The sequence below is a fragment of the Capsicum annuum genome, chromosome 7 (genome assembly GCF_002878395.1).
Source record: "Capsicum annuum cultivar UCD-10X-F1 chromosome 7, UCD10Xv1.1, whole genome shotgun sequence".
Taxonomy (NCBI): Eukaryota; Viridiplantae; Streptophyta; class Magnoliopsida; order Solanales; family Solanaceae; genus Capsicum; species Capsicum annuum.
In genome coordinates this window covers 104,959,236-104,971,629 of record NC_061117.1, presented here as the reverse complement: position 1 = coordinate 104,971,629, position 12,394 = coordinate 104,959,236, and the positions used below count along the sequence as shown (strand labels likewise).

The following is a 12,394-nucleotide window of genomic DNA, read 5'->3' as shown; positions in this document are numbered from 1 at the left end:
ATTGATAGCTTTGAATACATGTGAATAATTATATTGTGTTGTTAAAATCCTTAATGTGGTACCACTGATGTATTGTGATTATTTTCTTACTTTATTGGCATATGAGACATGTGGAGATTCATGGATAAAATGAAAAAAATGAGTGGATATTGGCTCACGTAGTTGTGAAAATGTATTATTGTGGTTGGTTGTTGAAATATATCACATGGTTGGTTATGAAAATATATCATGTGGTTGGTTGTGGAAATACTCATTGTGATTGGTTGTGAGCTTTACATCTTCATATCATACTCATTCCTAAAACATTGGTAACATCGTGGTAACATCTGAGAAACACTGGCAACACCTGATAACACATTTCCAAGGGATGTGTCAAAAATAAGATATGATTTATGTGCATTATATACGGGTTGACGAACCCCCATGAGTCCTGCATTGGGAGGCTTGCCTCCGTAGGTGTATATGAAGATTGTGTGATGAATCCGAAGGTTGTGTACAGACCTCGTGCATCATCATCATCATCATTATATACATTGCACTTACTTTATTGTGTTTATATTGTGATATATTAGAACAGTTAGTGCAAGCGGTGTGGGCTACCGTTCTGTAACATTTTTTGATTGCAGGTGACGTGCCCTTAATGCATAGTTTGTATGCTTTATTTACTACTTTGCTTGGTCGGCCTATGATACCTACTGAATACAAGTGGACCGTACGTATGCCAAGTGCGCCTTTTCGATGCAGGTCCTAGCTCGAGTGTGCCTCAACTTACTTGACTCAGACGATTGTTGGAGCTTCCAAGGTAGTAGTTGGACATTCATGCGTCCGAAGTTCACCTCCATTATTCTATAGTAGTTATGTCTTTATTAGTATTCGAAGATAGATATTATTCCTTTGTGGTTATTTTTCTGATGTATTTGACTCTTTAATTGTATTAGTAGTTCTTATACTATTGATACCTAGTTTTGGGCATGATTAGTATTTTGGATAAGTTCTTTCTGCATTGTTATAATTACATGTATAGTTTTGCTTCTTTCTAGAAGCCTTACCTTGGGTATTTCTTTCTTTTGTTTTTCCTTTTTGTATAAGTTTGGGTTATAGGCTTACTTGTCAAGGTACACCATGACAAGTGCCATCATTACCCTTGTTTTTAGGTCGTGACAACTTCATTCATTTCTTCTGTTACCTATTTTTCTCTACTGACTAAGGTGTCATATGCAGGCAGAAGTAAGGTCTCAGTCATCCAGTTCTCATTGTAAGAAAGATCAACCCTTTTAACCGATATTTCTTCACCAATTAATTGAGTAAAAATTGGGTTTAAATCTGAAAAAGTAGGAGAACCAGGTACTTGAGGGATTTAAGAAAGTATATCTTTGTCAGGTTCATTAGTCAACATAGCTTTTTGAGATTCTTCAGGTTGTTTTGGGACTTCTAAGAAAGAAGGAATTTTGGTTTGAGAGGATTTTTGGTTAATGTGAGAGCCAAGACTTTGACTTGAATTCTCTTCTAGGAGTGGCTGGCCATAAATTTATATAGCAAAGAAAGAAAGGAGAAAATGATATGTTGTATGGTATATTTTTACTATTAAAGTTGAGTTTGAAGGAAATAAAAAAGGTGTGTGCAATTATTGCAAACAAGAGTATTTCGCTAATACAAAAGAATATGGTATGACGACAATGCTTGGTCATATAAAAAAATGCAAAAAAGACCTCATAATGTTGATACTAGTCAATCAAATATATCATTTCAATTGGTTACAGGGGGTAACAAGGGTGATGTATCAATTCTTTCAAGGGAATTTGATCAAGAAGAAAGTAAAAAAGCTTTGTGTTGCTTGATAATTCTTGATGCTTCGTTTTAGATTTGTTAAAAAAGAAGGATTTGAAAAATTTATAAAAGTAGTACAACCTTTGTTTCGAATACCTTCTCGTATAACTGTTACTCGTGATTGTTTTGATCTCCTTGATGAAGAGAAAAATAAAATGAGGAGAATTTTTATGGAAACACAACAAAGAGTGTATATAATGATTAATATTTGGACTTCTGTGCAAAGAATCAATTATATGTGTAATCCTTAGAATTCCTTGGGGATTCTTAATTGGTACTGAGCTAACTATAGAGCTCAAATTCTTAACTTAATGATAATTATTTAATTATTATAAGATATCTTTATTTATATAATAACAGATACAATAAAGTAAATCGAGGTACCCCTTCTATGACAAATTTGAACCTTCCATCTATTTTTGTGCCGTTTGTAGGAGCTATTCACGAGAAAAAATGTCAGAGGGCCATATTGGAATCGTTGCCCTCAACAAGCACTATGTCTTCCTTATTATAGGGATAATTGAAAGGAAGCTTAGTGAATACTGTTATATTGGATTGATAAAGATTGGACTTCGCATAAAAATTATCAATTTTTGTTCAATTTCTAGCCATAGAGGTGAAAATATAGCAAAGGGTATTGTTAAGTGTTGCATGAGTGGGGATTGCATCAAATTTTCACTGTTACTATTGATAATACTAGTTTAAATAGTGTGTATGTATGGTTGAGTTGTCTAAGCAATTGACTAAGTGGGGAACCAATCTTATGGGTAGTAAGCTCCTTTATGTTAGGTTTATGACGCATATCATTAATCTTTTCGTTCATGATAGTATAAAAGAAGCAACTGTGTCTATTGAATGAATTAGGCAAACAGTGAGATACATTAGGTAATCTCCTGCTAGATAGATGAACTTTTAGGAATGTTGTGAAGATGGAAATCTTGCAAATAAGTTTTTATGTTTAGATGTTCCTACAAGGTGGAATTCCACCTACTTGATGTTGAACAGGGCTATTGAATTTAAGGGTACAATTTTAAATTATGTTGATCATGATATTGGTTTAGCACATCATCTTGAGTTTGGTCATATCTCTGTGTGTGATGATGATATTGTGGATAAATAACCTGCAAGTATACTTTTGAGTAGTGATTGGGATAGTGTGAAAAGAATAGCCAAATTTCTTGAATTATTTTTTAAGCTTACTTTGAAGGTATCTGGATCATTATATGTTACATCAAATATTCATTTTCTTGAAATTTATCAAGTTGGTTTTTACTTGAAAAAATTGATATCAAGTAATGATAGTGTATTGGTGTAAATGGCAACAAAGATGAAGGAGAAATTTTAAAAATATTGGGTGATCCAACAAAAATGAACAAGATGCTTTTTATACCCTGTGTTTTGGTTCCTCGCCATAAATTTGCCACTCTTGGTTTTGCACTTAAGAAGATGTTTGCTGACTATAGAAAAAGATATATGAGAGTACATAAAATCATTATTTGATGAGTATTTAAAGTCTGCTTCAAAAGATAGAGGTGGTAATCTATCTTCAACAGAAGTGGGGGCTTCTAGCTCAAGCTCTATGGTTGTGGAAGATATTGATGACTTTTATGAGGAATTAAGTAGACACGCATCTGGAAGTGGAGCCTAAAACTATAAGTCGAAATTGGATAAGTATCTTGCATAAGATATTGAATTTGGAAAGTCTATATTAGTGTATTGCTTTGGTGCAAATATAACTCTTCTTGATTTCCCCTTCTTTCTGAGATGGCTCGAGATATTTTAGTTGTTCCTAATTCAAGTGTAGTATTAGAATGTGCTTTTATTACCAGGGGATGCATTTTTGATTCATTTTCATTAACTCATAAATTGGTAGAAGCTTTAGCGTGTCTACAAGATTGGCTTCAAAGTGTATCACAACCTATAAGTGTCAAGGAGGATTTAGATTCTCTCGAGCAACTTGAACGAGGTAAGAAAAGAACCTTGCATTTGGTGAATTATTTATTTAATATTTTGGTTGCTTGAGTCTTGACTTGTTCTTTATTTTCTTTAGATTTGGCCAAACTTGGAAAAGAACTTAGCATTGATGACATGTAATATTGTAGATGGTTAAGAGATTAAAACTTTGGTAAGTGTTTTATTCAACTTCGATGGCATTTATTAACTACTTTAGTGAATGCATTATTGAAACTGAGTTGTTACAAGATAACTAATGCTGTAATCATTTCAAGAAACCAGATTTCTTTGGTTAATCTTGGAAAAAGACTCTTTTTAACAACCTTTTGAGCTTACATTCATGGGGACAAATGTATGTTTTTTCGTAAGGAATTGCTTAACTTTAAAGTCCAATCTGTATTTTGTTTTTGTCACTTATTGCCTCCTTTGAGCTTCTAAGCTAGAAAAGTTTCATTCCTGCAAAGTTTCATTCTACACTTTGAAAGTCCAATATGCACTATTTACTATAATTTAAGTCCAATCTAGCCTAGAAACGTCTAATCTGCACTTTGTTTAATTCTTTTACTGTAATTTAATGTAAAATGTCAGTATTTTGAAAGTCCATTCTAAAATTACAGTAATGACATTTTACTGTAAAAAAAAGTGCAATTGGACTTAAATTACAGTAAATTCTAGGCCAAAAAAGTTTCGTTCTTGCATTACTGCTTTTAGACAGGATCTGGTTGAAGCCTGAAGGAGTAATCTGGTGTACTTCCCCCGGTTGATTTACTACTTTGGACTGTTGATGGCGGTCATTGAGGTTTAGTGGAAAGTATATATTTATGTGATAGTGATACTTACAGTTTGCACTTTGCATTTCGCCCTTTCTTATTTCTTTAAGCTTGGAAGGTTGGAGATTTCCTTATATTTTTTGGGAGTGAGGGTGTTGTCACTTTTTTGAATTGAAAAAAAAATGGCAAACAGTGGTCATGTTTCTACAGTCATCAAGAAAGTAATTCAATTGATAGTTATTAAGTGTGGAGGGTGGTGGTGTTAACAGTGTTGTGAGGGCTTTTAGAATACTTTGTGTAGGTAATGTGGGAGTTACTAGTTAATTGTTTCCATATTGAAGTCATTCATTTTTAGTATTGAGTTATTTAACTATGAAAAGGTAGCTTAGTGGGTAATTTTATTAATGACTTTGTGGGAAAGACGGAATATCGATCACTTAGAGTATTCAATGGAGGCGTGTGCTAGTAATGGATAATAACATTCATGAAATATAGGTGAGGACCCATTAGCTTTTGGTGTTTCATGTTATTTTTTCTTCACCCCTTATGTAGTACAGAGATATTCACTCTTAGTTGAATGGATGAGGCGGTAGCACTTTCTCTTTTATGTGCTATTAATTATGGCTAAAGATATTGCTTTTTCCGCTTCACTGAGATTGCTGCATGATGGATGGTGGGTATTTTGAGCTTTACTATGATTTCCTGGGACTTTATGAACTTTATAAAATGGGAAATGAGTAGTGTGCTTCTTGTTTAGAACTTTCCTTTTCATATGTTTAGTACTAATACTTTGTTTCTCTGTTAATTAGGTTTTAATATGTCTCCACATTGTAGACCTAAAGCTCGATCACAAATTTGGAGTCACTATGAAATGCTTGAAGCAGGTGATGATTGAGAGTGCAAAGAAAACTTTGTTCATTATGGTAATGTTCATAATTACAATAAGTCGACAACTGGGTCTGACTGCTTAGTGAAATATGTCGTTTGGAGAGGGTGTTCGTCATCTTGTGAAAATTGAGTAGTTATTAGTACTATGTTTAGAATTTGAACTTAATTTTCAAATTGCTAGACAGTCTGAATTTTTTGTTTGTGCTAGACAATTTTGAATTGCAACTGGTTGACATTAATGTTTTGGCTGCAAAGTGCAGACTATTGCAGCCATGTACTCGCTTATGTGCTTTTTATTTACGAAGACACTACTTTTTGGTGGGATTATTTGTGGTTTCATATTTTGTACTTGTGCTATTGTGCAGTTAGTGTTGGAAATTAACTGAAGGAAATATAGTTTGTGCACAGAAAGAGCAATAAGTAGTGGGTTGTAGCTTTGAAGTTTAAATTATATATGTTCAATGTTAACGGTTAATCCGATAACCGAACCGATAACAATTAAAAATCAATATCCGATTAACCAATATCTTAATGGTTCTGTAATGGTTTAGCATATATAAAAACCGATAATGAATAAGTAAAACTGATAACTTTTAAAATCAAACCGAACCGACTAATATGCAGCCCTAGGTGCAGTGTTCCTCAAAATGAATAATTCTATGTTTTGAAACACAGCACAACCTCTTTCATCAATAAAATAACATGGTTATACCATTTTTTGTTAGAAATATAAATAAATTAAAGAAGAGTTTTAATTATTATAAACTTTTAATTTTTATATTGCTGGGTTATTTTCACCCATTTTACCAGATAGCATATCCTATTTTAAAGATTTAAAAATTATCTATATTTATAATCTATATCTATATCTATAATCTATATGTATAATATATATCTATCTATAATCTATAATCTCTATCTATTCTATAATCTATAATATATTAAAAGTGTGAAGGCCTTAAAAATGTGGTTTGAACTTTTTGCTCTTCATTAAAAGTCTTTGTTTTAGAAAAAATCGTCTTTTCACTATTTTTTCTAATATTTAAGAGTTGAAAATTAGTTAAATATATTTATGGTAAAATCTTTCCTTATTAGAAGTCGTCAGAATTAATGACAACTAATACTTTTTCCATTAGTTTAAGAATTCTAAATCAACTAAATTTGATTTTAAGGAGATTTGAAAAATCTAAAAATAAATATAAAAACATTAGAATATGAAAAATTTAAGTAGTATTAAAAATTTAAAAGTTTTAAGTACATAATAAGAATGTAATCTATGATTTTGTAAGGATTTAACTTTAAAAACAAAGAAATATTTTAAATATAGAAAAAAATAAGAAAATAATCATAACACAAATGTTGTTCAAATTGATGCGTCTCTCTTAGACTCTGGCAGCAAGGGAAAGAGGCAGTACGTATACATGACAAACTCAAAATTAATGATCCATAACCACTTGGAACTTCTAATGCATATATGCTTATAGTAAAATATATATTTAGGTTTACACTATTATATTAAAGTATGGAGTATCTATATGAATTGAAAGAAAATTATGGAAAAAAAAGAAAAAAAAATTGCGAAAAAGTTTTCTTCTCTTTTTTCTTGAATGATCGATATTTTGTACAATGTTTATGTATATATACAAGTAAAAAAAATCTTAAAGAATCCCAAATAAGGTACAAAATAACTATGGGGATACACTTCTAAATAAGGTAGGAAACTAAGGGGATAGACTTCTAATTAAGGTAGGAGATTCTACCTAATAAGGATATACAAAATATTTACCTAAGGCGTACAAAAGAAATAAAATAATATGTTCCATGATCTGCTGAATTTGGGATAAAATCAACTTAATATGTGCCATGATCTACTGAATTTAGGACATAATCAACTTCTTAACGCAAGCCCAAGGAATTTAATTCATGATCGATTAATGTTGAGACTACAACAAACGAATGATGAAATAGGTGAACCAATCTGCTCTAATGAACAAAAGACTGTATCTCAATACCCCCCCTCAAGTTGGAAGGGATGAAAAATCACTCAACTTACCCAAAACACCTTGATGAAGAGGACCAGTGAGTGATTTTGTGAATAGACCAGCTAATTGAGAGGAATATGGAACAAATAAAAGTGAAATTAGTTCATATTTAAAATTTTATCGAACAAAATGAAAATCAATCTCAACATGATTTGTTATTTCATGAAACATAGGATTCCTAGCAATGTGTATTACTGCCTGACTATCCGAATGAAGAGGCAGAGGTAATGTAATACCCTGGGAAATTTTTCATTGAAATTTTGTGCGTAAACGTGTTGGGTTCTATCTTCTAGAATGAATTATAAATTTTTCATGTGGAATGTCTTAGATTATGAACCACCATTGCGTAGATTATCGAATAATCTTTCCAACGATATGTGGATCATCCAAAACAGACACCCGAGTGACGAGTTATGAACATTCCGATCGAACCGTGAATAGTAGTGAGCAGTAAAACGTGCAGGAAAAAGTACTGAGGCCTGGCATATTTTTTCTCTAACTTTAAACGATCATAACTCCTTGTACATAATGATTTGGGTGATTTACTATATATCAACGAAAAGCTCTACGAGTCTAATGAAATTGGGTTCATCCAATTTGTCTATCGGAGCAAAAACTTATGGTCGATCTACTTCAGCCTATCAAAAGTGAATTTTCGGGTCAACTTCAAATGATCATAACTCCTCGTACACAATGATCTGGGTGAGATACTATATATCAATGGAAATATGTGAGAGTCCTCTTTATAATGAAATTGGTTTCATCCAATTTGGATATCGAAGTAAAACGTTATGGTTGATCTACTTCAGACTACCAAAACAGTCCATCAAAGGACAGGTTTGTGAATTATTTGATTTTTACGGGCGTTTTGGTCATTTTCCCTCACCAAAAATCCGTCCAAACCCTATATTAAAGCCTCTTAGAAGCATTATATGCTATATTTCATCAAATTCCCTCAAAAAGAAAATCCTAAGCTCCTACATCCAACTTCAAAAACCTCTAAAGTTCACCATTAATTCTGCAAATTTATTCAAGATTCCAAGTTCCTAGTTCAAGACTCCAAGAACCATCATTCAAAGGCACGATTAACATCTCAAAAACAAGTATCGATCTAAAGTTCATCATTCAAGGTATGTGGGATTTTTCAATAAGAATCTCTTTCGTTCTTGTGCCCAAAAGTAATTTTCTTTACAAAGGCATGATTTTTATTTGATTTTTACGAATTTGAAGCATGAACCCATATATTATGATGATTATTATGAAATCTTGATGTTTATGATTTTGAAAGATGAATTTACATGTGTGGAGATATAAAGCATGAATCTTTAACGATATTTATCATGATTTTGATATTTGGGTCATGAATTCCCATTGAAAATTGTGTTTTTTTGAGAAAATGTGTGTTATAAGCACATTGATGTTGAATATTTGAGATATTTTGAATGATTTGACCTTTTGGTCTTAATGGGGTTGTTTTGAACTCGAGTGTGAAAGAAATTCACAACGTGGTTGATTTTGATAGATGGGAAGTATGATGGCTCCCGATGTATATTTATTTATTACTGAAATTGTTTTGTTGTGGATTGTCTTTGAAATGATCTGAGCTAGGTACGAGAGAAATTTTTAGCACCGAGTGGGAGATATAAAGCGACCTTACTTCCCTAGAACTATGTGCCCCCGTAGGAGTGAGCTTGAGGCTGATTTATATAGTGATCACTAGTTTGTGTGGATTTGATATCGATAGTCCTACTCCGATGGCAAGGATAGGACGGCTCTTCCTAATGTGGGTTGTACATTGGACTCCATGTAGCTCACATGGTTTATGTCGGTTATAGAATCTCCCAGTGTGTGTGTGTTTCCTTGTGTCTATGGTGAATGGTAAAGTGATTTGAAAGTGGAATTGTGAAAGTTATTCTTTCGAAAGATTTAAATGATATTTATATTATGAGAATTGATATTCTTGATGAACTGAAAGTGATTGACAAATTATATGATGACTCACATGTGTTATTGTACTTATTTCATCCTCTTATGATTATGAAGATTTTTTTCGGGCTACGTGAGTCTTTCATATATCTTGGATATTTCTTATAAATATTCATGATGATGATATTTATACAACTGCATACACCCCCATATACTCGGTTACTTTCCATGGTACTGACCCACATCTTCGGATGTGGGCTGTATTTTCTCAAAATGTAGGTTCAGGTGCTCAGTTCCAGGTTTGACAGTGATTCTTCGAGCACGCTGTTCTATATTCTCTGTTGTGGTGAGTCCTCATGTTTCGATGACGTGATGTCTGATGTTGGTTTCACAGAATTATTTACATTTGATAACTGAGTATGAGTCAGTTGGGGCATGTCTCAATGGCTCACTGGTTTTATTGATTTTCTTAGAGGCTTGTCAGACTAGTATAGATGTTGGGAGTTGACTAATAAGTCGTATTTTATTATCTTTCTGAAATTCTTTTATTCTTGGATGATGATTACTCTGTTAATAGTTGAGGGTTATTTATGGAAACCCCGTTGATTCGTGTTAAACTGAATGAAAATGGCTCAAAGGGTTAGCTTGGGGCTACTCGTAGCCTTAAGAACCGTGTGACGCTCCGAGACCCATTTTTGGGGCATTACAAACTTGGTATCAGAGCCGAAGGTTTTAAGGTGTCCTAGGAAGTATGACAAGCCGTTTTAAGTAGAGTCTTGATCATCGGTGTATAGCGCACCACATCTATGAGCAAGAGGCTACAAGACGTTTTAGGAAAAAGTGTGATTCTTTCTTTCAAAAGTCTATCGTGCTTAAAGTGTCTCTCTCTACTATTGACTCAAAGTTAGGAAGTGTAACATCCTAAAAACCACTTTCCGAACTCGTTATGGCCATTTTGAGTTTCTTGTTATGTCTTTCGAGTTAACTAATGCCTCAGCAGCTTTCACGGACCTCATGAATCGAGTGTTCAGACCATATCTGGATATGTTTGTCATAGTGTTCATCGATGATATACTGGTGTACTCCCGTAGTGAGGATAAACATTCTGATCATCTCCAAACTATCTTGCAAACCCTTAGAGATCACAAGTTGTTTGCCAAGTTCAGTAAGTGTGAGTTTTGGCTAAGGTCAGTTGCTTTTCTGGGTCATATCATTTCTTCCGAGGGTATTAGAGTGGATCCCCAAAAGACCGAAGCTGTAAGAAATTGGCCTAGACCTATTTCTCCGACTGATATTCAAAGTTTCTTGGGTTTAGCTGGCTATTACCACCATTTTGTTGAGGATTTCTCCTCTATAGCGTCTCCTATGACTCGGTTGACCCAAAAAAAAGTGAAGTTTTTGTGGTCCGAATCTTATGAGAAGAGTTTTTAGGAGTTGAAGACTCGACTCACTTCAGCCCCTGTTTTGACTTTGCCTGATGGTGTTGATGGTTTTTTGGTTTACTATGATGCTTCAAGAGTTGGGTTAGGTTGCGTATTGATGCATAAGGGTAAGGTGATAGCTTATGCTTCTAGCTAGTTGAAACCCCATGAGAAAAATTACCCCATCCATGACCTTGAGTTAGCTGCTGTTGTGTTTGCTTTGAAAATCTGGTGACACTATTTGTATGGTGTCCATGTTGATGTTTTCACTGATCATAAGAGTCTGCAGTATGTATTTACCCAGAGCGAATTGAATCTTAGGAAGAGATGATGGTTGGAATTGTTAAAGGACTATGATATGAGTGTGCTGTACCATCCGGGAAAGTCCAATGTTGTGGTGGATGCCCTAAGTAGAGTGTCCATGGGTAGTATTTCGCATGTGGTAGAAGGTAAGAAAGAGTTGGCTCGTGATGTACATCGTTTGGCTAGATTGGAGATTAAGTTGTTTGACTCTGCTGAAGGTAGTATAGGGGTTCATAGTAGTTTCGAATCCTCCTTGATTTCAGAAATGAAGGAAAAGCAATACTTAGATGCTAGTTTGGTCATACTGAAGGAGTTAGTCAAGGACTAAAAAGTAGAGGTTTTCTCCCAAGGGGGAGATGGTGTGTTGAGATTGCAGGGTAGATTGTGTGTCCCGAATGTTGATAATCCCAAATTTTTGGGGTGTTACAGGTAATAATATTAGAATGGAGAGATCCTGGAAAAGACGAACTAACTATGTAAGCTCGGCAACCATACGACTCATAGAATGATACTCAGCCTCGGCAAAGCTAAGAGAAATAGATGTTTGCTTTTTTGAATTCCAAGAGATTGGAGAGCCCCCAAGTGATATATAAAATCCATTAATGATTTTCTTGAATTTGGAAATGTTCCCCAATCCTAATCACAAAAGGAAAGAAACTCAAAAAAAGAAGAGGCATTAACAAAAAGGCCCAAACCTGGATCCTTGGACAAGTAACAAAGGACACGTAATGCGGCAATAAGATGAGGTAGACAAGGATCTTGCATGAATTGGCTAAGCTGTTAAACAGTGAAGGTAAGATCCGATATTGCGTGAGTAAGATAATTCAACTTACCAAGGAGATGTCTATATACAGTGGGATTCAGAATAAAATCTCCATTATTTAAACTTAGCTTTACTGTAGGATGAAGAGAAGATGAAACAAGTGACATATGTGTGACATCAAATTCTTTAGATCAACTGTGAACTTTTGTTGTGATTGTATGATTCCATGAGGTCCCTTTAATGCCTCAATGTGCAAGAAAAAAGTGTAAATCTCCAAAAACCTTTATTCTAAACTCCTCATGTAAAATAATTTCAATGAATGCAACTCTGCATTGCCATTACCTGTTAAAACAATATCATCGACATATATTGCTACTATTGAAATAGATGAGTCAGATTTCTTAAAAAATAAAGAATAATTACTAACGGAATGAGTGAAACCTTTAAAATTAAGATCAACCATGAGCTTTGAGTACCGTTGACTTGAGGCCTGATGAAGTC

At 33.8% G+C, this 12,394-nt stretch overlaps 1 long non-coding RNA gene across 1 annotated transcript; it reads left to right on the top strand.

The window, feature by feature from the left end:
- The first annotated feature begins 3,063 nt into the window (after window positions 1-3,063).
- LOC124885518 lies at window positions 3,064-5,759 on the top strand. Its single transcript, XR_007042628.1, has 3 exons — window positions 3,064-3,793; window positions 3,878-3,952; window positions 5,360-5,759. It is a non-coding gene; the product is annotated as an uncharacterized LOC124885518 (long non-coding RNA).
- The last annotated feature ends 6,635 nt before the right edge of the window (window positions 5,760-12,394 follow it).